This window comes from Anabrus simplex, chromosome 4, assembly GCF_040414725.1.
Source record: "Anabrus simplex isolate iqAnaSimp1 chromosome 4, ASM4041472v1, whole genome shotgun sequence".
Classification (NCBI taxonomy): domain Eukaryota; kingdom Metazoa; phylum Arthropoda; class Insecta; order Orthoptera; family Tettigoniidae; genus Anabrus; species Anabrus simplex.
In genome coordinates this window covers 148721171-148748748 of record NC_090268.1, presented here as the reverse complement: position 1 = coordinate 148748748, position 27578 = coordinate 148721171, and positions in this window count along the sequence as shown.

Below are 27578 nucleotides of genomic sequence, written 5' to 3'. Positions count from 1 at the left end.
GGTTGACAGAGAATGGAGAACCATCCCTCAGGACACCATCCGCACTCTTATAGACTCTGTACCTCGACGTGTTTCTGCGTGCATCGCCGCTCCCGGTGGTCCTACATCCTACTGAGTCGATGCCGTGCGCATTGTGTAACCTGCATATCGGTTTGAAATAAACATCAATTATTCGTCCGTGCCGTCTCTGTTTTTTCCCCAACTTTCATCCCTTTCGAACCACTCCTTCGTGGTGTTGCATTTGCTCTGTCAGTCAGTGTATTTGTAATTACATAAACTAGCCATACAAAGCAAATAAGTATTGGAAGGTGAGATTATCCCTTCAACCAACCTAAGTAAAATTCTTGCAGTATCTATGATGAAAGCATTCGATAATCCAAACAGCTTGCCCGTTTATTTCTTAAGATACTTACGTATAATTACACCAGTCATCGAACCAAACTTAATAATGTTTCCAGATGGTATTTCTCTATGACGATTAATGAACACGGTCCATGGCAGAAATAACAGAAACAAAAATCTACACTTCAGATTTCCATACATAATATTGTAAAATACAATAAAACTTTCCTCTGCACTTCGTTACGGTTTTTTTAACAACTTTTAATCTTCACCGATTTACGAATTGTGCTAACATCACGTCTCTCAAAAAAATGACTTAACGACCTAGGCTACTTACTGGATGAATACAAAAAAAGGGGCATTAATTAATGACGGATTCCTTTTCATAGTATATTCGCTAAATCTTCTTACTGTCCATACGTCACTATTATTATTATTATTATTATTATTATTATTATTATTATTATTATTATATTTTGTTCTAATCTTCCGTTTTCTTTCATTCTTTTTTCTTTCATTCTTTCTTCCTTTTTTCTTTCTTTTTGAATCTATTTACCCTCCAGGGTTGCTTTATCCTCGGAATTAGCGAGGGATCCCACCTCTACCGCCTCAAGGACAGTGTCCTGGAGTGTGAGACTTTTGGTCGGGGATGGAACTGGGCAGGAGGACCAGTACCTCATCCAGGCGGCCTCACCTGGTATGCTGAACAGGAGCCTTGTGGGGGGGGGGGGCAGATCAGAACGGACAGACAAAGAAACGGGAAGGAAGCGGCCGCATCCTTAAGTTAGGTAACATCCCGGCATTTGCCTAGTGAAGAAGTGCGAAACCACGGAAAACCACTCCTAGGATAGCTGAGGAGGGAATCGAATCCTCCCTCCTCTACTCAGTTGACCTCCCGAGGCTGAGTGGACCCGTTACAGCTCTCGTACCACTTTTCGAATTTCGTAGCAGAGCCGGAAATCGAACCCAGGCCTCCGGGGGTGGCAGCTAATCACACTGACCACTACACCACAGAGGCGGACTGTTTTAATGTTAGTAATTTTAATTCCCTAGAAAATTGATTCCTTTCTTTTGGCAACATTTGAGGTAATTAGACTAACTCCTTGTTAACTATCAGCATACCGAGTTCGATAGCTGCAGTCGCTTAAGTGCGGCCAGTACCCAGAATTCGGGAGATAGTGGGTTCGAACCCCACTGTCGGCAGCCCTGAAGATGGTTTTCCGAGGTTTCCCATTTTCACTCCAGGCAAATTCTGGGGCTAAAGCGACAGATAGTATTTTAAATCGTATTTTTCCACCATCTGTACTTTGTTAGTTTTCTTTACCAGATAGCCGCTGAATGCTGACATTCTTTGCCTGTAGCTACCAAAGACAGACACTTAAGTGTGATTCAAGGACAACAGCGTTCTTTCTGTCCTCTGATTGTGCTTGGAGAGAGCTGGCTGTTCTTATATCTGCACCCTGTACTGGCCAACCCTAAGATTTTCACCGGTCACACGTACATTTCTTCCAAGTTTGAACAGCAGCCTTCCGAAATAAAGTAGCTGGAAGAGAGAAAATTACCTCTTCTGAAGTCTGTAGGGATTATTCGTGAGGTGGAAGCGACCATTGTTAATCTTAATGGAGCGACAGAAGATGAGATCACTGCCATATTTCACAGAATAATGCAGAGGAAACCCGGCTGGAAGGGTGCTATGGCGTAGCACCACCACCAGACTTCACCCCAGCAGAGCTAGTTACTCTTATACACTGTCCCCTGACCCCGAGTGAAGGGGAAATGTCCGTTTCTCAATTTAAAAATATATTAGCCGACGCAGGCAAAGTTTTACTGTTCAAAATTTGGAACAATATCTGGTTGTCCATTGGAACATGTGCTGATTAAGATTCATTCGAAGTGTCCTGTTGACATAGTTATTGTCTGGAAGAGAGAACAGTGTCTTCAATAATAATAATAATAATAATAATAATAATAATAATAATAATAATAATAATAATAATAATAATAATAATAATAATAATACGCAGAGTAATTTTAAATGCTAAGGAGATGATATATTCTAGTTGGTTTTTAGTGCCCATTTTGCGATTTTTAAGTGCATATTTGCCCGCCTATTTTGTGTATTTTTAGTGCCAATAAATGCTCGCCCTACTTATGGTATTGGGGTGCCTCTTACCTTGAAACTCTGGTTGTCTGAATGTTCAGCTTACTGACCTTCGGTTCAGAGGGTCCCGGGTTCGATTCCCGCCCAGGTCGGAGATTTTAACCTTCAATGGTTAATTCCAATGACCCGGGGGCTGGGTGCTTGTGCTGTCCCCAACATCCCTCCAACTCACACACCACACACAACACTATCCTCCACCACAAATAACACGCAGTTACCTACACATGGCAGATGCCGCCCATCCCCATCGGAGGGTCTGCCTTGCAAGGGCTGCACTCGGCTAGAAATAGCCACACGAAATTGTTATTATCTGGAAACTTCAAGACGATCCCACCTAGCTCGTCCAATGATTTTAATTCCAGACTAGGGACTGGAATGCGATTCACTCAGCCTTATGAGATCAAGAGAGGCAGTGGATCCGGTCATGAAAATCAAGCATAGTGACTGAGGAAATCGTGTCGCTAACCGACACATTTCAGTATCCTCAAGACGTGTGTCTGTGCAGCGGTTAGCTCGGCAGGCCAAAATACTTAATGGGTCGCATGTATCACAGTAAATGATATTACCTGGAGCTACGGCTTATGAAATCTAGTGAGTATTCTTCTGCCAGTTGTTCATTATCGTATCGCGTCATATGAATTATACTAGTACTAAATCTCTCCCAAATTGCTGATACAATCTGCAGATTGCTTGTGGTCTATTGTTTAGGCGCTCTGGAGGGCGAGCCACCTGATAAATTGCGAGGGGTCAGGAGGTTCTTCATACTGTAAAGATCGTATTCACCTTCGGCAAGAAGTAAATTGCTTATATGAGGAAGTTTAGCAGCTGAATAAAAGGTTTAATCTTCTTACTCTAAGCCTGTTTTAGCCCGGCTGATGGTCATGATCATTAAAACGTGGTAAGATGCCATGGTTAGCCGATTCGAGTCCCGTTGGTCTAAATAATTTTCGCCATCAGAATGCAGGTTGTCATGGTAGAAGAGGTGATGGTATACAATTTTTATTCACCAGATTGTGTGCGAAAACTGTTCGTGGTGATTCGTCCGTCTAATAGGGATATTACGCCTTGAGCAGACTCCTTGTTGATATTCGACAAGATTAGGCTAAGGGTCGCCACCGCATTCCACCCATTTCATTTTTTCATCGGCCCGAATTCATTCTTACTATCATAGATCACGTTCGTTTCATCTCATTGGTTGATGAGGTTGACGTCAGGAGGGGTATTCGGTCCAAAAACTCGCTGCGAAGATCCACTTCACTGCATGTACGACGCCGTACAGAAAAGGGTGAAGGGTTGGACACATACGTGCGCGCGTGCGCAGTGTAAGACTAATTTATAAGACGAGTGGTGCGATGTGGATGTTATAATCTCTAGAACTTGTTGGCTTTAGGAGGACATTCCGCAAAATTCGGTGTATCATGATTATGTTCCCCACATAAGCTATCATGTAAGACCGCATATTCCGTGACTATGTGCATGTTATAAACAGACATGTTAAAATAGAGTCTTTCATGATTACCTTCACAATATAAACATTCACGTAAACAATTGAGGTTTTGTAACTGTAACCACGATATAAAGAGTCACGGAAAAACCGGATAACCGTGACTATGTTCACAGTGTAACAAATGGCATATAACTGTATATTCCAAAAAAACTGTAGTCAAGATGTAAATACAGTCGAAACCGGTTATAACTCCGAAGTGACTACCAATTAACAGTCGTTGTCATATATTTCAGAAGTATACATCCCTTTTGCAGTGCTCACAGGTAACCGATCGTGAAAAATATGCATTGAAAAGAAAGACAATAAACATTAGCAGTGGCGATAATTTCTTTAAGAAATGAGTTTTAAAAAATTGTACGAAGTGAGCGATTTGCAAATACTGTTGCTGTAGAAAAATACGCGCCATCATTGTTGTCCACTTCACATTTTGGCCGCTGGGACGCCTGGTTTAATATGCTGTAATTATCAGTTAAGAAATGAATGATAGTAAAACTAAAAAAATTACTTCCGGAACATTCGTCAGTATAATAATGCACTTGCATTTGCGTCCGTTCAAGTGGATACCATAAATGTTTTAAAAAAATCAAAGATTATATTAAGTGCACTTAGTTCACCAAGGGGCCACTCCACCACACACTTTATATACATGCGAAATTTTTCGCACGGGTCCCCTAGCAAACAATATTCGCACAAACCGATCTTTTCTTCTTCTTTGTTCGTTAAGAATGTCATGCCTGTAAGTTTATGATTGCACACTTACATCGTTATTTAACAGAATAAAGTTAAAATTTTAAGAAGCGTAAGTAAAATAAGTAGTGTATTTGCAATATAGTATTTGTGGTGTGGGACAGAGGAATTTTTCTTCTAATGTTTACACAGTACGTACAGGAATAATCTGTCAGCAAAATATAAAATAGTAAGTAAGGAAAGGAGTAGCAGTAATTCAAACTGATCAGTAATGTCGCACAAGATCTTGCTTAATAAATCAGATGTTCTCTCTGTCTTTCCAAATTGTAGAAATCGTTGAGTATAATACACACAATTCCTTCACATTCTGACGTTTTTTTACCCATCTTTTAACCGCAATATTATTTGTGACTTTTCTTCAATAGGCCTATAAAATACAGCGATGCTTGCCTTGATTATTTATCATGCAGACCGATTTCAAATCTACAATCTACTGAAAACAAGAGTTTGAAAATAGTCTTCACATTGTTGTCATCAATCCCCAAACATGTAACAAATAAAATTAACATTGGAAGTTATAGTCGATGCATTTCCCGAAAATGTGATGAAAATACGCCGTTTTATACGACATGTCGTTATAAGCGATGTCGTAATAAGCGATGTCGTTATAAGCGATGTCGTAAAGCGATGTCGTAATAAACTGTTTCGAATGCAGTCATAGAAAGCTTGACTTCTCGTTACTGGGATGTAACAAGTCACATAAAACTGGAGGGCCTATGACTGTACACAATGTAATCGAGCAACTGGCTGTGCGATTTGGGTCACGTAGCTATCCGCTTGCATTCTGGAGATAAGGGGTTCGAACCCCACTGTCGGCAGCCCGTGGTTTCCCATTTTCACAACAGACAAATTCTGGGGCAAGACCTTTATTAAGGCCACGGTTGCTTCCTTCCAACTCCTAGCCCTTTCATACACCATCGTCGCCATAATACCTATCTGTGTCGGTACGACGTAAAGCAGACTGTATAAATAAAAATTAAAAATCCATGTCTGAAAGTCTTCTCAGGGTGTTTACGATATAAACAGTCGTGTAAGACTGGAGCTTCGGCGACTGTAGTCACGGTATAACCATCCATGTAACACTGGAGGTCCCTTAACTGAAGTCATGACATAAAGTCTGGCTCCATGGATAAATGGTTAGCGTGCTGCCCTTTGGTCATAGGGGTACCGGGTTCGATTCCCGGCAGAGTCGGGAATTTTAACCATAATTGGTTAATTCCCTGGCACGGGGGCTGGGTGTATGTGTTGGCTTCATCATCATTTCATCTTCATCACGACGCGCAGGTCGCATACGGTAGTCAAATCAAACGACCTGCACCTGGCGAACCGAACCCATTCTGGGATATCCCGGCACTAAAATCCATACGCAATTTCCTTTTTTACGACATAAAAAGTCATGTAAAATTTGAGTTTCCGTTACTGTAGTCAAGATATAAATAGGCATGTAGGCCTACAGGTCCTGTGACTGTAGTCTCTTTTAAAAACCGGGTCTAAAACTGGAAGTCCTGTGGATATGCCCACGACATAAACGATCTCTAAAATGGGAAGTGACCGGGCGAGTTGGCCGTGCGGTCAGGGGCACGTGGCTGTGAGTTTGCACCCGGGAGATAGTGGGTTCGAATCCCACTGTCGGCAGGCCTGAAGATGGTTTTCCGTGGTTTCCCATTTTCACACCAGACAAATGCTGAGGCTGTACCTTACTTAAAGCCACAGCCGCTTCCTTCCAACTTCTAGACCTTTCCTATCCGATCGTCGCCATAAGACCTATCTGTGACGTAAAGCAACTAGCAAAATAAAATGGGAATTCCTTTTACACTGAGCGGCACGAAAAACGCAACACTTCAGTTTCTTTCAAAAACTGAAATTTATTCTAAATTTGACACTTTTATGACACTAATGCATCATCTTATGATGGAATATTGTAGTACGGTCCCATCTAACGGTCTAACAGTGAAAAGAAAAGACGATTATAAACAAATTGAACAAATTAAGCGAGAGATGCACATTTCAAGGGAATTTTGAGTAAGCTCATAAAGGTAATGCACTCTGTTTTAATGTTACACACTTCACAGACCTTTGAGACTATCTCGGGGACCTCTGTACGCATCTTCAAAAGCGTGTATTGCCACCTCTTGCAGCAATTATGGCATTCAACCTTTCAGGCATGCTCCTGATTAATGCGCTAATGTTCTGTTGAGGAATCATCTCCCATTCTTCCAGGAGGGCGTTTCGTAGGTCCAATAGGGTCTCTGGATAACACTGACGGACTCTTTTCCCCAGCTGGTCCAAAACATGGTCAACGGGATTCAGATCGGGGCTTCGAGTAGGCCAAACCATAGCATGAATCTCTGTTTCATCCAAGAACTGGTGCAACATGTAGGCGTGCATTGTCGCGCATTAGTGTAAAACCATCACCAATAAACGGAGCGAAAGGCACAACATGCTCCAGAAGGATTTCCTCCACATACCGATGTGCGCTAAGGCTCCCATGCTCCACGAAGAATAAATCCGTCCTTGCAGCTGTATTGATTCCTGCCCACACCATCACAGAACCACCGTGAAAAGGCGTCCGGGATGAGAATGTGCAAGGGGAATACATTTCCCCTGGCCCATCTCCAGACCCTCTCTCTTCCGTCAGGTGATCGGAGGCCAAATCGCGACTCGTCGGTGAACAACACTTGATCCCATTGTTGTACTGTCCAGCCAAGATATTCCCTTGCGAAACGCAGTCAAGCTGTGCGATGCTCTCTGGTGAGTTCCGGTCCTGTAGCAGGTCTTCTGGACTGAAGATTGGCTTCTTCCAGTCTTCTTCGAACGGTTCTCTCACTAACATTGACCCCTCGAACTTGGTGGAGTCGATTTTGTGCTTCAATAGCGGTGGTGTGACGGTTGCGGAGAACTTGAAATTGTAAGAAGCGGTCATCTTTCTCCAATGTTGCTCTTCTCGGGCCTGATCCTGTTCTCCTTGCAAAGCCTCCAGTTTCCCTGTACCTTCGTACGGTTCTGGAAATTGTAGAAGGTGTAGTACTCAACGCTTCTGCAACGTAATGCATGCTGCGACCATTTTCCGCCAAAGCAACAGCTTTCGCAGCTTGTTCAGGGCTTAACGGCATGTTTACTCCAGAAAGCTGATTAAGAGAATCACAAAAAAATCCTACAAACACGTGTGATTGAAAGGGTAACAATTAAAGGTACAACAATAAGCGCTACAAGAGCGGGAAAACATTATTGACTCACATCCAGCGAGGTGTTTTCCAGGTTGCGCGGGAAAAAACAATTGAGGCTAGTGCAATTAACAATCCACACTTCATTGTTTACTCGCAAAGCAACGCAAATAGAATACCCCGTCTAAAAACAATGGTTGAAGTGCTTCACTTCGATTAAATAGATAATTACACATCAGTTATTGGGTGTTGCGCTTTTCGTGCCGCTCAGTGTATTATGTATAAAGTGTAAACAGTCTCTAAAACTTAAGATCCGGTGGCTATGTTCCCATGATTAAAGTCGCGTAAAATTGGCCATTTTGTGATATAAACACTCTACAATGGTTTCTGGAACATGGTTGGCAGATATTTACTTAAGAAAATTATATTTATCTGCGCAGTGTATTGATAAGGAGAAAGATGGAAAATGTTTCTTCGCTTTGTAAATAATAATAATAATAATAATAATAATAATAATAATAATAATAATAATAATAATAATAATAATAATACAACTATCTCAATGTCCCTTCAGTTATTACAGATTCTGAGGGACGCTGAGTTGTCAGAAAGTTTATTTCACAAGAGGCAAAGACACGGAATTCTTGTATTTAAACACCTTTAATTACCACCGAATCCTGTATTCTGGGAATAAGGGCTCTCCTAACTGATTGCACTACTAAACACGCTTGCACAATGAAGGTGTCAGCTAAATTGAAGAAGGAATGTGAAGACCAGAAAAGAAACAGCTCGTTAGGTATCGGAATCAGAATAAGTTACTTTTGATGTCAAAGATTGACCAAGGAGATTGGACATAAAAGATGTCTGGTATAAGTGGGTGGGAGCAATACTGAACTCATTTCGAGCTGCGGAGTCACCTTAGTATGTAACACAATTTGCGAGCAACTGGATGCTCTCACATACAGTATCTAATTCAGTAATCCAATGCTTGTATTTCCTTTTATATTCGTGGGATATAGCATAAGGGTTAAAACTAGTATAGGAAGTCGTTCGTATTTTCTTGCACCTTACATCATTAATATGCGTTCTGTAAGCGTGTTTTTGAATGAAGAACACAAAACGTGTTCCTAACTAAGGCAGCACCCCTCATAATTCCCACATTATCCAGCAAATCCCTCTCCGTGGACCGTAGAGAAGTTAATTACAGCCCAGCCCTGCCCACCCACTCCACCATGGAATGCAATGAGAGACACCCGCCCTTCTGAGGCGTGAAATAACACACGACCAACCCCTTTCGTCGACCACGATATAATCATGTACTAGGCCGCTCTCTACACGACGGACAAATTTACCTCATGTGCACTTTCTATAGGAACACCACTCCCTTTAAAGACAGTAGCACAGAGAGGGGAACTTTTAAACAAAAGGAGAGACATGTGGGCTTCGTCATTATCGCTATAAACTGTAGTAGAATGAGCCTGATCTCTTGCGGTATTCATAGTGGTGATTATTATTTTATTAAGCTCCACACTTTTCGCTATAAAGTGTAGTAGCATGGGCCTTGCCTCTGATTGTGATTATAGTGAGATTGTTACTTGATTAAACTCCGTCATTATCGCTACAAAGTGAACTCGCATTTGCCTTGCCACTGATTGTGATGATAGAGGTGATTGTTCCTTGTTTAAAATCTGTCTTTATCGTTACAAAGTGTCTCTAGCGGTGCTGATAGTGGTGATTATATTTGATGAAGCTGTGTCCGTATCACTGAAAACAGTCTCCAGCGGCGTTGATAGTTGTTATTATTATTTTACAAAGCTCCGTCCTAATGGCTACAAACTGCAGTAGGATGGGACTTGACTCAAATTGTTATGATAGTGGTGAATGCTACCTGAATAAGCTTCGTAGAATAGGGCTGGCCTCTGGTAGCACTGATAGTGGTGATTATTATTTTTATTAAACTATGTCCTTACCACTACAAAGGGTAGTATCATGGTCCTTGCCTCTCACTGTGGTGATAGTGGTGATTGTTCCTTGATTAAGGTCTGTCTTTATCGCTACAAACTGAAGTAGAATGAGCCTGGTCTCTAGCGGTGTTGATAGTGGGGATTATTATTTTACTAAGCTCTGTCCTTATTGCTACAAACTATAGTAGCAGTGATAATAAGAGTGAATATTACTTCATTAAGCTTCATCCTTATCGCTACCAACTCTCGCATCGTAGGCCTTATCTCTATTATAATAGTGGTGATTATTTGTTTATTTAGCTCAGTCCTTATATTACAAATTGTAGTAGCATATGCGTCGTCTCTAGCGGTGTTGATAGTGGTGGTTATTTATTACCTTATTAAGCATCGCCATTATCGCTCGACACTGTAGCAGAATGAGCCTTTCATCTGGTGGTTTTGTTGCATTGTTTCTTATCATGAATTCCCTTCATTGCTTTTTACCCTCCAAGTTCGGATGATCTGCTCGGTTTCACCTCAATACCACCACTATCGCGGCTCCATGGCTAAATGGTTATCGTGCTGGCCTTTGGCCACGGGGGTCCAGGTTCGATTCACGGCATGGTCGGAAATGTTAACCATTATTGATTAATTTATCTGACACCGGGCCTGGATGTACTGTATGTGTCGTCTTCATCATCATTTCATCCTCATCACGACGCGCAGGTCGCCAACCGGAGTCAAATCAAAAGACCTGTACCTGGCGAGCCGAACATGCCCTGGGACACTGGTGGAACAAAAAGCCATACGCCATTTCATTTAACCACTACTATACAACGTGTTCAGGAGCTTGGCACAATGAATCCTGGCTAATTTTGAGGACTGGTAGATCGAACTGTGGTCTTCTTCAAGAAAAGGAATTAGGAAGAGATAATCTGGGGATCGATGGGAGGGAGCCGTGGCCTTAACTTACAGTATAAAGTGATTGGCTGAATATTTCGTAAGTCCCCAAGTACAAGCACGACTGAATGATAGGGAACTACCATTATAAAGATATCACGAAGGTTTATTTACGCTGCGCCAATAAATTAGTGTATATTTACGCTTTTACATCAATTTGCTGGCGACATGTAGTGTTTACAGTGCACTATGTCTTCTTGTACGGGCTAGAATAAATTTGTTACTTTCATTGACTTGTCTCAGTCTCATCCTTGGCTTTGACAAAATGAAGGCGATTGAGGTATGAGCGATGCTAGTAATACTATTCCTTATGCAGCCAGTCCCTGATATGAATGGTGCGAAAATATCGCTCATAGGGTCAGTTGGTGCATACATTTCAGTGGGCTTGGCAGACTGATAATATGTAATAGCAATTTCTGGCTTAGTGAGGAAAGCAACGGGAAACTATCTCACTCCTCATTTCCCTAGTATGCCTCTTCAGTGAAGCCTAGGCTATCTATGACAGCTGTTGACGGAACTGTGGAGGATCAAACCAGCCTTCGGACTGAATACCCAACATACAACATTCGCCAAAAAAAAAAAAGTGCCTAAACGCTGCCTGATCCTTTCCTAATAGGCTATAATAAAACTTAGCAAATGTATTGGTAAAGTGTGTTTTTCAAAAATACGTATATATTAAAGAGTAAGAATGTATAATGTAACACATTCATACGGGAAGAGGTAAGCAATGTTTGTAATTGTTTATTGCGTGCGATATGGGTGTCAGGAAGAGTGTTATCCCTGAGTTTACCGCGGCAGAAAACCTCTTCGAGGGGGGTCCATGATCGTCGAGTGTCATCAACACTGGCTTATCATCAAGGCAGTGGTCCGAATTCCAGGTTGCCCCTTATCAGAAATGAAAAATTCTGCAGCTGTGATTCGAACCACTTGCATACTCATGGATATGATTGCGGATTAGTCATGTAAAACTTCAATTCTGCCTCCCTGGCTGAACTGTCATTGTTATGGCTTTCGTTTCAGAAGGCAGCGGCTTCAATTCCAGGCTGGGCTGTGGATTTTAGTTGCATAAGGTTAATTCCTCTTGCTCGGGGGACTGTGTGTTTGTGTTATTCTTAGTACTTTTCTTCGCTTGCATTCAGGAGATGGTGGTTTCTAACCCCACAGCGGCAGCCCTGAAGATGTTTTTCTGCGGTTTTCCATTTTCACTCCAGACAAATGCTGGGGCTGTACCTTAATTAAGGCCACGGTCGCTTCCTTTCCGATTTTAGCCCCTTCCTATTCCGTTGTCGCCATAAGACCTATATGTGTCTGTGTGACGCAAAGCAAATTGAAAAAGGAAACACCACCATAGTGAATACATCCTTTCACATGGGGTTGGCGTCAGGAAAGGAATCCGGCCGTGAAACTGGGCCTCGTCAAATGCTGACTCAAATTAATTGGGGAAATGGCAGGAAGAAGTAGTAGAATACATGTAAAACTTCCAATATTTCTTTTATCCCCATCGACAACGACTGTAGACTGGAATCTTGACCTATTTTTACTCACGTCAGTTGCCCTCAAGATGCCGCATCAAGAGTTTAACCCAGAATTTCCGCAAACAGATGACGAATATTACACGGAGAGTCGAGGAGAACAATCGTTGCTTTTTGGGGAAAAATAACAAGAGTTTAGACTCCTAACAATTTCGTACAGGGCCGACCCTCGATAATGAGCGTATCGACTAAAGAAATACAAGGGCCATGAAAGGCGTGAAATTGAAACATCCCGTACGCATTATAAACCCAGTACTGTCGGACAGAGAATGGCATGTTATTATTTATTTATTTATTTATTTATTTATTTATTTATTTATTTATTTATTTATTTATTTATTTATTTATTTTGCTATTTGTTAAACATCGCACTAAACCATCGAAAATTTTCGGCGACGGAAGAATGGGAAATGGCTAAGATTAGGAAGGTAGTGGCCGTGGTATTATTATTATTATTATTATTATTATTATTATTATTATTATTATTATTATTATTATTATTATTATTATCAGCCGGCCCCGTGGTGTAGGGGTAGCCTGCCTGCCTCTTACCCGGAGGCCCCGGGTTCGATTCCCGGTCAGGTCAGGGATTTTTACCTGGACCTGAGGGCTGGTTCGAGGTCCACTCAGTCTACGTGATTAGAATTGAGGAGCTATCTGACGGTGAGATAGCAGACCCGGTATCGAAAGCCAAGAATAACGGCCGATAGCATTCGTCGTGCTGACCATTCGACACCTCGTAATCTGCAGGCCTTTGGGCTGAGCAGCGGTCGCTTGGTAGGCCGTGACCCTTCAAGGGCTGTAGTGCCATGGGGGATTATTATTATTATTAGTATTATTATTATTATTATTATTATTATTATTTTGCGCGTTTAACTTACATCTACCAGATGTTGGTGTCAGAATTGTATCATTAGCGTCCCGGACGCTAACTAACAGACTTAAATCCAACGAATTCAGCTGGAATCGAACACATTGTCTTACAATCAATCAACGACGACTAACAGATTGCTCCACTGAACTCGGCTGTTGGCTCTTACGAGATGTCAGCCATTTCACTTTTAAATGATGCAGAATTGGCAGCTTGCAATTTAAAACCAAGGGGTTATAACGTGTGGGTAGTAATCGACTGCATCACCTGCTCCGCTAGAATTTAAATCAATGCAGTCACTCGCATGCAGTGAAGTCGCTCACAGTGTAGTTCAGTGAGAGAGAAATTCCACTTTTGCTCAACAGATGGCAGAACTCGTACGATGCTTGCTGGCGAGGTGATTTCTGCAGTTTGTCGCGGAAGCAGCTGTCTCTCATTTTCTCCTCTCTTGGCTGCAGTTTGTTGGTATAAATAAAATTTGTCAAGGTCAAAGTGCAGGGCTCTTCGTTTAATGAATATATAACTCTAATATGGTATGAGTTAGCCTCCGCCTTCGTAGTGAATCGGTTAACATTGTTAACTGCCGTTCTCGGCTTCGATTACCAATACAAAAAATACAAAAATTTAAACAAAATACAAATTATAAAATATCTCGATTTCTTCTCTCCGATTAATTGTATCCGCCATGTACATGGTAATTTAAAGTGGTGTTTTTATAAATCACTGTAAATACTTTGAACACTTCGGACCTACCCAAGTTATGGATTCTAAATTTATAAAGCACTTGAGTGCAATCTTCCCTCCCTTTCCTACACTTCACACCTCAATTTACCCAAGTGCCGATTCATTCCTCCTTCCCCAACCCACACAACTCCCCTGGCCAGAGAGTATAAGCGTTACCTACTAGGTGGCCCTCCCCTCCCCTTCAGGGAGAGGAATGAAAACATTTTGATGAAGATGATTCGATTCCGGTATAGAAAGGAGTATCTTCGGCTAACTATGGTCGTGGCATTACAGCTATGCATTCGGGAGTTGGTGGGCTGCTCCCACCGTCGGCTGTCCGGAGAATGGTTTTCCGAGGTTTTCCGTTCTCCTCAGTAAGGAGAATGTCGGGACAGTTCCTTTTAATAGGCCACGGCTGCTCCCCTTTCACCTTTTCCGCACGACAATTCATCGCAACACATTCCTCGCCTGAGGGAAGGCGTCAGTCACATTTTAGGAGTAGGCCTAGTAGTACAGTAATTCGATCTCCAGCACTGACAGAAATTTAAGATTGGCAGGAGGGCTAGTATGGGGTTAAAAATGCACAGTCGCTCAACAAAAGAATTAGCGCATGGTATTGTGTAAGTTCCTCGCAGGTACACATTTCTCAGAAACACCAAATGTTAGGTGAATTATATTTTGATAATAAACAGAATTAAGTTTGATAGAATATGAAATGCGAGGAAGAATATTTAGAGAACTTCGTGAAACTGGCAGTAAAGCTTTTGTTTTACTCTCATACACCGTAGATTTGCGAACACTGCATGGGGCATTGACACCACCGGTCTCCTTTTGATCTACAAAATCCCCATTATGAGTCCGAGGTAGGGTATTCTAACTTTGGTGAACAGAAGTGTACGGAGCTATTAAGAGTATGAACTATGTGGCATATGATTATTATTAGTAGTAGTAGTAGTAGTAGTGGTAATAGTAGTATACAGTATTAGCTGTCCCCCCATTCTAGGGATAACAAGCCTTCACTTTACCCGAAGGAGCTTGGTTCGATTCCCGGCCAAGTAAAGGATCTGCGGGCTGGTTCATGGTCCACTCAGCCTACGTGATTACAGCTGAGGAGCCATCTGACGGTCAGAGAGCGTCCACGGTGAAGAAAATCAACAAGAATAATGGCCGAGGGAGTTCGCCGCACTCTAGTCCTTCCAGTAGAATTAGTACTCGAGCTGAACAGCGCTCTCTTGGTCGGCCAAGATCCACTAGGACTGTAGCGCAATGTGAAGAAGAAGAAGAAGAAGAAGAAGAAGAAGAAGACGAAGAAGATGGTGATGATAATGATGATGATGATGATGATGACTATTTATCCTTGTAGTTCGACGGGCTGATTGGCTCAGACGGTTGAGGCGCCAGCCTTCTGACTCCAACGTTACAGGTTCGATATTGGCTCAGTCCGGTGGTATTTGAAAGTGCTCAAATACATCAGCCTCGTTTCAGTAGTTTTACAGACACGTAAAAGAACTCCTGCGGGACTAAATTCCGGCACGTCAGTGTATTCGAAAACCGTAAAACAGTAGTTAGTAGGACGTAAAGCCAATAAAATTATTATTATTATTATTATTATTATTATTATTATTATTATTATTATTATTATTATTATTATTATTATTATTATTATTATTATTATTATTATTATTATTATTATTATTATTATTATTATTATTATTATTATTATTATTATTTGTGATTTGGATTCCACGTTGAACTGGAGGGTTCGTGGCTATGATCACAGTATCAACAGTCACTTAAAACGAAAATATTGCGAACTAATTTAATAATAATAATAATAATAATAATAATAATAATAATAATAATAATAATAATAATAATAATAATAATAATAATAATAATAATTTGTGGGTGTTATCTTAATGTACCTTGCCATTTTAGTGGAATCAATTTTATTCTTTAATAATCAGTTTCGTTAGTTGCTTACGTTCTAGGACACGTATAATGGCTGCCTGCAAAACTGAAATTTTCTTGCAGTAATTCCATGTTTAGAGCGAATTCTCGCCTAAAATCTACGGAAAAAAATTACAGTGAAAATATGTGAAGATAGTAAGATAGGCATTAAGAAACAGATTACCATGTCAGATTGTAACACGAGAAAAACATTAGTAGAATTCAGCGGAATTAGTATTGTAAAAATAGCAATAAAGAAAAAATGCAAATAGAGAAGTAAGAGATGATGATTAATGGGTATATTCAAGCAAAAAGGTCAAAGAGCGAATGTTTATTTGTTCCGCAGAGAAATAATGAAAGAGGCTCATTTATTGTATCTATAGAGAGGGAATCACTTTGAATGAAATATATTGAAGGTGAATCTAACAATAAAACGACATTAAAGAATCCCACAGACTTGTCAAATTACTAAAGAATGGATCGCGCCGAGAAGGACGATAAAATTATTTTGCTTAAAAAGGCAAAGGAAAATAACAAAAAAAAAGCAAGAATAGACTTTCAATAGATATCTAACTTCTTTGAAATGATTTTAGAAAAGATTAGGTAAATAACTGACAGGGAATCTGTCACCAGGTTGACAGCACTAAATGCAGATTTATTTATTTATTTATTTATTTATTTATTTATTTATTTATTTATTTATTTATTTATTTATTTAGAATGGTTGTTTGTCCTGGAACAAGGTTGGCTAACCTAATACCTGTCGAGGCCCTCATTTAATTTAGAGAAATCTGTCGGAGGCCAGAACATACATGTAGTTTTATTTTGTCCTTGTGGAAAAAATACATGTTATATTGGTATATGTAATCTAATAAACATAACTCACCACAAAATAGAAATTATCCTTCTTCAGTGAGTAGGTTATGATTCTGAAATGAAATGCCGTGTGGTCTCCGGAGACGCCTGGTGCAGATATTTTGATTTGACTCCCGTAGGTGAAGTGCGCGTGGTGATGAGAATGAAATGACGATGAAGACTGCACTTACACCCAGTCCTCATGCCAGGGGAATCAACCAATTATGGTTAAAATTCCCGACCCTGCCGGGAATCGAACCCAGAACCCCGGTGACCAAAGGCCAGCTCGCTAACCACTTAGCCATGGACCCGGACAGTTATGATTCTGAAGAGGAAACATCAGATTCCACAGGACGATAATAAAATCATTTGGCAGGACGCATCCGGCCCGCGGGCCGCCAGTTGCTCAGCACTCTTCTAGAATATAACACTGTTCAACTTACAAATTTATAATAATTTACAAAATTGGTAAAAATAGTTTTAATATCTAACTGTAATTTATTAAGTATTAACAGCCAAAATTATAATACGTATATTATTGAAGGGAAGTATCAAACAATAAAGTAATATTCTATTATATTCTATAATCGCTTATCTTCTACTGATGAGATTGTTAACCACGGTGTATTTATTGGCACGTAAAAGAACTCCTACGGGACTAAATTCCGGCACCTCGGCGTCTCCAAAAACCGTAAAATTAGTTAGTGGGACGTCCAGTAACATTATTAATAACCTGCAAATTAAGTTTTAAAAATTGCCATTAACTTGGCCTCCTGTGGGAAGGGGTGCGGGTGGTAGAATAAATCCTCGGAACCAACCGCTTATCGTAAGGAGCGGCTAAAAGGGGAATTTCAGGCGCTCTCAACTTGTCAGCGTGGGTTGACGACCACAAGGCCCCTAGCTGCATCTGTCATTGCTTCGACTTACATCTACCAGGATCTTCACTTTCATCTCTCTAGTCGGACCTCACTTGGTATAATCCTGACGCTCAACCCATACCCACGCGGTGTCTTCTGATCTCAAAACTTGGCCCACCCTGGTAATAATGAGGGTTGACAGTCGGCTCCTTTCCTCTGGACACAAGGGGCACGTGTCGTTTAAAAGGCAAGTGAGCGCTGTCAAAAGCAAGGTTGTCATATTTTTGCGTCGATTATTTAAACATGATAACATTCAATTTATTCTAAAGTCAAAATATAAATATAAAAACCTGATCATGAACCACAGCACAAACCAATATCGCAGAATAATTTGTTTCGTGCTTAACCCGTGCGGTGGTCGTAGATGTTGAAAGAAAAAAAAAAAGAAAGAAAGAAAGAAAGAAAGAAAGAAAGAAAGAAAGAAAGAAAGAAAGAAAGAAAGAAAAACAGGAAGAAGGCATTGGCAAATAAACTCGACAAAGATTAAACTTAAATTGGTACCAAAGTAGGCCTATTAAAAAATTAATTTTATGCTGCTAATATCAGTGTCTCGCTTTCAGTAAAGAAAGGAAAAATACAACAATTTTTTGCAATTTGTTTTACGTCGCACCGACACAGATAGGTGTTATAGCGACGATGGGCTAGGAAAGGCCTAGGAGTGGGAAGGAAGGTACTTCCCCAGCATTTGCCTGGTGTGAAAATGGGAAACCACGGAGATCCATCTTCAGAGCGGCCGACAGTGGGGCATGAACCCATTACCTCCCCGATGCAAGCTCACAGCAGCTGCGCGCCCCTAACCGCACGGCCAACTCACCCGGCAAAGGAAAAGTAAAATCACGAACTAGGGACTGGAATAATAATAATAATAATAATAATAATAATAATAATAATAATAATAATAATAATAATAATAATTGTCCGCCACTGTGGTGTAGTGGTTAGTGTGATTAGCTGCCACCCCCGGAGGCCCGGGTTCGATTCCCGGCTTTGCCACGAAATTTGAAATGTGGTACTGAGAACATTTAATTACTAACATACTAACAGGGTGTGGGGTAATAAGCTTACTTTTGACAACATACCATATAAGTTCTGGGAAAAGGAGATTGGCGTTCGGTTTCCCCATTAATTTTGAGGTTAAGATATTTTACTGGCAATGAAATGAAACTATGAATTCGTTTGATAGAACAATATATATTCTTTAAATAATATATCAAAAAATAGTGAGTCTTGTTGCGATAAAACAGATGAGAATGTGAAATTATGACATTGCAACTGAAAGAAACTAGGCATGAATTTGAATTCTTCTTGACCGGACATTTAACAATTTATACGAAATATTTCCCTCACTGATTCACTTGACTGTACCTTCAACACTTTGAGTGTAATTACGACGTAATCCATTGCTCTGGTGTTTACTGTAGATATGTCACGCCTAACGTGGTGATTCATCCTTGCGGCTGCTTCTTCTCCATATCATCTGACTTCTTTGTAAGTCAATATGGTATGACCTCTTGGCAGGTCCAGGGTTGCCCTCTCTGACTCCTTGGTAAGCCTTGCGTCCGTGTCTTCAACTGAGTGACGGACCAGCTTTGTCCTCACTCTCTCAATGACCAATAATGGCTCACTGAGTCTTCTCCATCTCTCGTTCACACTGGTTGACTGGCCACTTAAGGCCTCTTGATCTAGTAGACTACTTCACTGTACTGCATCCGTATAAGTAATGACTGACGCTACAATGTGCACCCACCTTATATAGAAGTTGGTTGACACAACTACGTAATCTCCAGAAATAACAATGACATACTCCCACCTACGCGACAGATATTACGCACAGTGGTGAAATAGCCCCGCGGCGATAAGTCCGTGCGCGCATATCTAAATCAATACGATGACATAGCCATGGAGTGGCGATGACTTGGCAGAATCGCCAACAATATTGCACAATGCACCAACGTCACATCCGATCTCTGATATATACAACAATTCTCACTGTACAGGTATTGAGTGTTATACTACACATACGTATATATGTATACATCAAAGTGCAATCTTGCAAGCAACAGGCAATTGCAAAATTGAATAAAACGGATAATTACAATAATAGTACAATATCACAGATAACATAATAATAATACTGACATAATAATAATAATAATAATAATAATAATAATAATAATAATAATAATAATAATAATAATAAAATACAGATAAAATCATACAATAATAAAAATACAGATATCATCTTGTAACGGGATTTGAACCGTTACAATTCGCCTCCCTCATAAATAAATCGAAGAACAAAGAATCGATTGATTTATGAACAAAATTATATATATATATATATATATATATATATATATATATATATAACACTGACACATATAAACACTTTAAATGAGTATACAACAATAATTTTCTTTTTCAACATCCATACATTTTATAAAATATCACACATGAGAATTCTTCTCGCACATTGCCATCGTAGATAACTGTCCAGTGTCCCATTCTCTCTCTTTCTCTCATACAAATCACAAGAGTATAGCACTTGATTTAACACACACAAATAATTTTCAATCAATATACAACATTCTTCTCCTTTTTTTTAACATATCAAAATATTTTGTGAAATATCACTTATATGAGAACTTTTCTCGCATATGGTTATCGCAAATAACTGTCCAATGTCCTGTTCTCAGTTTTGTCACACAGAACATGACAATGTAGCACTTATTCTTCCAATACACCAATACGACACTTGGTTCACACGCAAATCGCAGATGTTAGTTTTATTTTGCCAGTTTCTCACAAAATTTAATCATCTTACTCTTATTTCAACAAATCTCACGTGAAATACTTCTTTACATATATAATACTATAAACACCGACAATATCCCCTTCCTGATCTATTAAAGAATATGCACACTTCCCGATACGGTTCACAATAGTGAAATACCCCTGATACAAAATAATAACTTCAACATATTTCCCGCCTCTGCAGATGATGAAATGGAACTCTGAGTAGCACTCTGTCACTCAAACTGAATCAATTTTGCCCTTGTAAACTTACATATCTCACAAGAAATCACATCCTACTTGGCAACAATAATTAAAGGTTCAATACCATAGCTACAAGATGGTTCAATTATTCCGTAATCCAGCATAATGTTTATTTGTTCTTAGACGTCACTAGCATTTTTAAGTTGAATGGGGTACTTACCTCCCACAAACGATGAATGGTCATGTACTACAAATTTATGTTCAAATACGTGTTCTTCCTCACTTACCACTAAATACCTCTCGATGCTTACCTAACATCGAACACAATTACTCCTCCTGTAATTCACTCAAATTACCTCACGTCACTGCCTCATACCGACTATCCCTCAGATACTGGTCGTACAGGCACGTAACACACCCAACCAAACATTTCCTCTCACTAGGAACAACTTCACTTACCTCTCATATTTTTTTCCAAGAACACACGTTACCAAACACTTACCTCAGACCATCATAATTAACACGTACTTCTTTGCTAGTTTCCTCACAGAACAAACACACACTACCTAAATTTAAGTCTACTCTACTTCCATGATTTGCAACCAAGTCAGCTCCTAAAACAACTGAATACACAAGTTCTGGTACAACAAGGCATGTCTGAAACTTACAATTATCTTCAATTATGATTGGTACCGCTATCATTTTATTTACTCACTTTGACTCACCCAACGGCTGTTATAAGATCTGATAGTACCTTCACTTACCTTCTTCATATCACAATTTCCATCATCGGAGTTATTCCCTCACTACTTACATCACATTCTCGGCATTACAAGTACTTACATCACTTACCAGAACACTTCTTACGTCTAGCTTACTACTACTATTAATTACTTCATTATCTACCACTACGTCATTACTTAAATATCTCACTTAACACTACTTAGGTCACAATCACACTATACCCTTAAATCTACTTTCACTACATAACTACTTATACCACATACCTATTCATCTTCTACCTTCAGCCTGTCCACTTACCGGTAACTTACCCGATTCCCTGTGAATCTGAAATACTCTGGCTCGATAACGACACCTGTATAACATTCATATTCATACTATCATAGTCTCTCTGATAACTCAAATCCGTACGCCTCCCATCTTCCCATTCTCTCTGATTACTCCTCTGACCCTCTCTTTCACAACTCAAATACATACGCCTCCCATCTTCCGATTCTCTCTGATTACTCTTCTGACCTTCTCTCTCATAACTCAAATACATACGCCTCCCATCTTCCGATTCTCTCTGATTACTCTTCCGACCACTATCACCTTCAACACAACTATTAATCCTCTGCGGATCATAATCAATCCCTCTCCTCTGATACACTGCTAACATTTTCCCCCTTCTCTCTACAATATTACTTTCCCTAGACATCATACGCTCTCTCTCTCTCTCGCGCCCTTGCACACATTCTTTCCAAAGCCTATCAATGAATTTGCCTTTAATCTCTCCTAAATTAGACATATTATTCCAGTATACTCGAAACCATATTTTACTTTCACCGATAAAAACACTAGACAAAATCTCCAACACATATTCCCATTCAATAACATTATTCCTCAACTTACTTGCAAATCTTTTCACAACTACTTTTACAAATTCTATAGAATTAAACTGTTTTCCAGAAAACCTGGTTAAATCACGATCCCTACTGAACAAACCACTCACCACTATCATTTCTCCCGTCATCTCACCTGCAAATTCAAATTCCTGCCGAATCAATCCCTGGCAGTTCACAACTTCTTCTTCTTCTTCCGCTGCTCTCTCAGCATTCTCTTCCACGATTCTCATTTCTTCCTTCAATTCTTCCTCTCTTTCTCTTACCTGCTGTGATAACGTTTCCTGTTCGTTCCGTAGTTCAGTGACCTCCACAAGTTTGCTTTCAATTTGTTCGATTCTACTAATCTGTTCCCTCGTATCTTCCCTAACTGCATTGTAAATTTTGTCCAATCTTTTGTCTACAATCTCGTTAATTTCTTCCCGATTACTAGAAATCTTATTACTTAACTCTTTGATATTCTCTGTACAAGTTCCTTTGACATGCTCAATTTGAGTATGAAGATCGCTCCGATTCGACTCCATTTCTCCTCTAAGGTCAACACACTCTTTATTTAACTTATTTTCTAACGTAGATATTTGACTAGTTACCTCTACTATCTTAGTATCTATTTTAGAATCTAGTGATTCACTTAACCTATCTAATTTCTCATTAATCGCATTAAAACGTTCGTTACAACTACTACTAATTTCTTCCATTTGTTTCATATTATTTTCACCACTAGTATCAATCTTTTCCTCCATTTTTCTACAGCTACCAATCACTTCTTCCATCTGTTTATTATTATTTTCATTACTACCAATTAATTCTTTCATCTCTTTCTTATTATTTTCACTACTACCACCAATTATTTGTTCAGTTTTATCACTTATCTCTTTCTTACTATTTTCGTTCCTAATATCCAACTTTTCACACAGCTCGTTTATTTTGGCCATCAAAATAAGAAATTGTCGTTCCCCACCCCCTGGGACTTCGTTTTGAGTTTCAACGTGCTTCTCAATTTCTGCACTTTCCGGAATTATCTCAGAAGCTTCCATCGTATTCACCTGTTCCCTACTCTGAATTTCACCTTGGATGTCCGCAGAAGCAATGACCTCGTCGTCACATGACTTGTTATTGTCTTCCTTGTCCATCTTTGGTTCACTAGTGATAGTACGCGATCTCAAATTAATTTCCCTCTTCAAATCCCTTGACATATCCCCAAAATACAAATATATATCACAAAATTACACTGCTGACATTTACCGGTAATAATTCCGTTGGCTTAAATTTGCATACTCCTCCCAAAATGAACCTATGATATGCTGTCATTCAGAACAAATTCTGAATTTATTCGAGTCCCACGTTGCGTCGACACATTGAGAACATTTAATTACTAACATACTAACAGGGTGTGGGGTAATAAGCTTACTTTTGACAACATACCATATAAGTTCTGGGAAAAGGAGATTGGCGTTCGGTTTCCCCATTAATTTTGAGGTTAAGATATTTTACTGGCAATGAAATGAAACTATGAATTCGTTTGATAGAACAATATATATTCTTTAAATAATATATCAAAAAATAGTGAGTCTTGTTGCGATAAAACAGATGAGAATGTGAAATTATGACATTGCAACTGAAAGAAACTAGGCATGAATTTGAATTCTTCTTGACCGGACATTTAACAATTTATACGAAATATTTCCCTCACTGATTCACTTGACTGTACCTTCAACACTTTGAGTGTAATTACGACGTAATCCATTGCTCTGGTGTTTACTGTAGATATGTCACGCCTAACGTGGTGATTCATCCTTGCGGCTGCTTCTTCTCCATATCATCTGACTTCTTTGTAAGTCAATATGGTATGACCTCTTGGCAGGTCCAGGGTTGCCCTCTCTGACTCCTTGGTAAGCCTTGCGTCCGTGTCTTCAACTGAGTGACGGACCAGCTTTGTCCTCACTCTCTCAATGACCAATAATGGCTCACTGAGTCTTCTCCATCTCTCGTTCACACTGGTTGACTGGCCACTTAAGGCCTCTTGATCTAGTAGACTACTTCACTGTACTGCATCCGTATAAGTAATGACTGACGCTACAATGTGCACCCACCTTATATAGAAGTTGGTTGACACAACTACGTAATCTCCAGAAATAACAATGACATACTCCCACCTACGCGACAGATATTACGCACAGTGGTGAAATAGCCCCGCGGCGATAAGTCCGTGCGCGCATATCTAAATCAATACGATGACATAGTCATGGAGTGGCGATGACTTGGCAGAATCGCCAACAATATTGCACAATGCACCAACGTCACATCCGATCTCTGATATATACAACAATTCTCACTGTACAGGTATTGAGTGTTATACTACACATACGTATATATGTATACATCAAAGTGCAATCTTGCAAGCAACAGGCAATTGCAAAATTGAATAAAACGGATAATTACAATAATAGTACAATATCACAGATAACATAATAATAATACTGACATAATAATAATAATAATAATAATAATAATAATAATAATAATAATAATAATAATAATAATAAAATACAGATAAAATCATACAATAATAAAAATACAGATATCATCTTGTAACGGGATTTGAACCGTTACAGTACGAGGGCTGGAACGGGGTTCACTCAGCCTCGGGAGGTCAACTGAGTAGAGGTGGGTTCGATTCCCACCTCAGCCATCCTGGAAGTGGTTTTCCGTGTTTTCCTTCTTCTCCTCCAGGCAAATGCCGCGATGGTACCTAACTTAAGGCCACAGCCGCTTCCTTCCCTCTTCCTTGCCTATCCTTTCCAATCTTCCCATCCCCCACCAAGGCCCCTGTTCCGCGTAGCAGGTGGCCGCCTGGGCTAGGTACTTGTCATTCTCCCCAGTTGTATCCCCCGACCCAATGTCTCACGCTCCAGGTCACTGCCCTTGAGGCGGTAGAGGTAGGATCCCTCGCTGAGTCAGGGGGGGAAAACCAACCCTGGAGGGTAAGCAGATTAATAATAATAATAATAATAATAATAATAATAATAATAATAATAATAATAATAATAATAAATATCGGAGTATGTAGTTCGGACAAAAAGTAGCCAGCAAACTTAGGTACTTTTAAAACAAATGCCGTATTAACCTTACCTCTATTCGTCGTCCTCGTCATTGTCTGCTAGGTGAATTACAAATCTATCTTGGTTGCTATCCGTGTCGTGTTTCATGTACTTCTCTTCTGTCTTAATGGTGCTGCGAACACAAGCAGATCACCTCTCAGGACCGATCGTTCCAGCCGTTGACTTTGCTTACTTAAAGTTTAGTCGCCTTTCTTTTCTCCGCGGAACGACTACTACCCGGCTGAATATCACTCGCGGACACGGAACCAGTACTACTCGGTCGAATATCACTGTTACTGGTGCTCGGTTGAAGATTGTTTGCGTGCACTGGCAGATTTAATTCGGGATTTTCTGATGCGATAATTTCCAGGTGTGATTCCCACGGCCTCCACAGTACTGCATGAAACGAAGTGAAAAGCAACACACTTCACGAATATTAATTAACGAAGCAAAGAAATAATCCAAAAACTTTCAAACAGCGAACAAAGCAAGTGTGAATTGTCGTAGCTGAAAAAAGAGACTGACGACTATTTAACAAGAGGTGCATTGGCAACAGGCTGTGAGGATTTCTGAAGGGGAATGCGAACTTCCGTTTTAAAGACCACTGCCGTCATAAATCTCTCCCTGCTAGGACAGTGAGTGGCCAGGGGGATCAAACGATTGCCGAACTGTTTGAATGCCGCTGAGTACGGGTTGACCGTCTCAGCTTATATTAGATTTGCGAAGACCGGGCGAGTTGGCCGTGCGGATAGAGGCGCGCAGCTCTGAGCTCGCATCTGGGAGATAGTGGGTTCGAATCCCACTGTCGGCAGCCTTGAAGATGGTTTTGCGTGGTTTCCCATTTTCACACCAGGCAAATGCTGGGGCTGTACCTTACTTAAGGCCACGGCAGCTTCCTTCCTAATCCTAGGCCTTTCCTGTCCCATCATCGCCATAAGACCTATCTGTATCGGTGCAAAGTAAAACAAAATAGCAAAAAAAAATTGCGAAGCGTATGGTGTCTTTCATTTCTGCAGTGTTTATTTTGCCGATACCTTCAGTTTTCGTAGAGTCTGAACTCTTCCATCTCTGATTGGCGCTAAAAGGGGATGATTGCCTAATTAGGCCCCTATACTTTCTCTTACAACATTAATCACCATTCCCATCGTCATTAACTTGTTGGAAAGCCTGTACTTCCCGCAGAGTCTGTACACCCTTGCAGCTTACCTCCCACGATACAGTGCTCAACGCTCTTCAGACTCTTCAAGTGGCTGGTTCGTTATCGCAACATCTTCATTTCCTACAATTGACTGAGCGTGACGTTTGGACAAGAGCATGGTGGAGTGCCAAAATATTAGAATAAACAAACAAACACAGAAAGTGGAAGAATATGGCTAACGTGGGAATATCCTCACAGCACCACACCACACAAGTAGATGACGAAACGAAATCTCTTTCCACTCTCAGCAGAATAACATTAATAGTACTGAGGTAATAATAATAATAATAATAATAATAATAATAATAATAATAATAATAATAATAATAATAATAATAATACACCGAGCAAGTGGCTGTGCGTTTTGGGCCACGTAGCTACCAGCTTGCATTCGGGAGATAGTGGGTTCGAACTCCACTGTCGACAGCCCTGAAGATGTCTTTCCGTGGATTTCCATTTTCACACCAGGCAATTGGTAGGGTTGTACCTTAATTAAAACCACGTTCGCTTTCTTCCCTCTCCTAACCCTTTCCTGTCCCATCGTCACCATAAGACCGACGTGTGTCGGTGCGACGTAAAGCAAATTGGAAATAATAATAATAGTAGTAATAATAATAATAATAATAATAATAATAATAATAATAATAATAATAATAATAATAATAATTACAATTACGTTAGTTATTCAATGTAATAAATTCCCAAAAGAGGAGAATAAATTTACTAGAGGAAACAAGAGGTGACCTGAATGAATTGAACATCGGGAAAGATGTCATAAAAAATCGCAAAAGTCTTCAGAACCTCGGTAAATAAAAACATATTTCTGGTCAAAACTAGCAGCGGGACTGGTACAAAGTGGTCAGAAGAACGGAAGAGGCAACACAGTGAGTTAATGAAGATATTTTGGAAGAACAGGAAGGCGAAAGTCATCAAGCCAATGAACAAGTTCCAACGGGCTCTATGAATGGGCATAACGAAACAAGAAGAA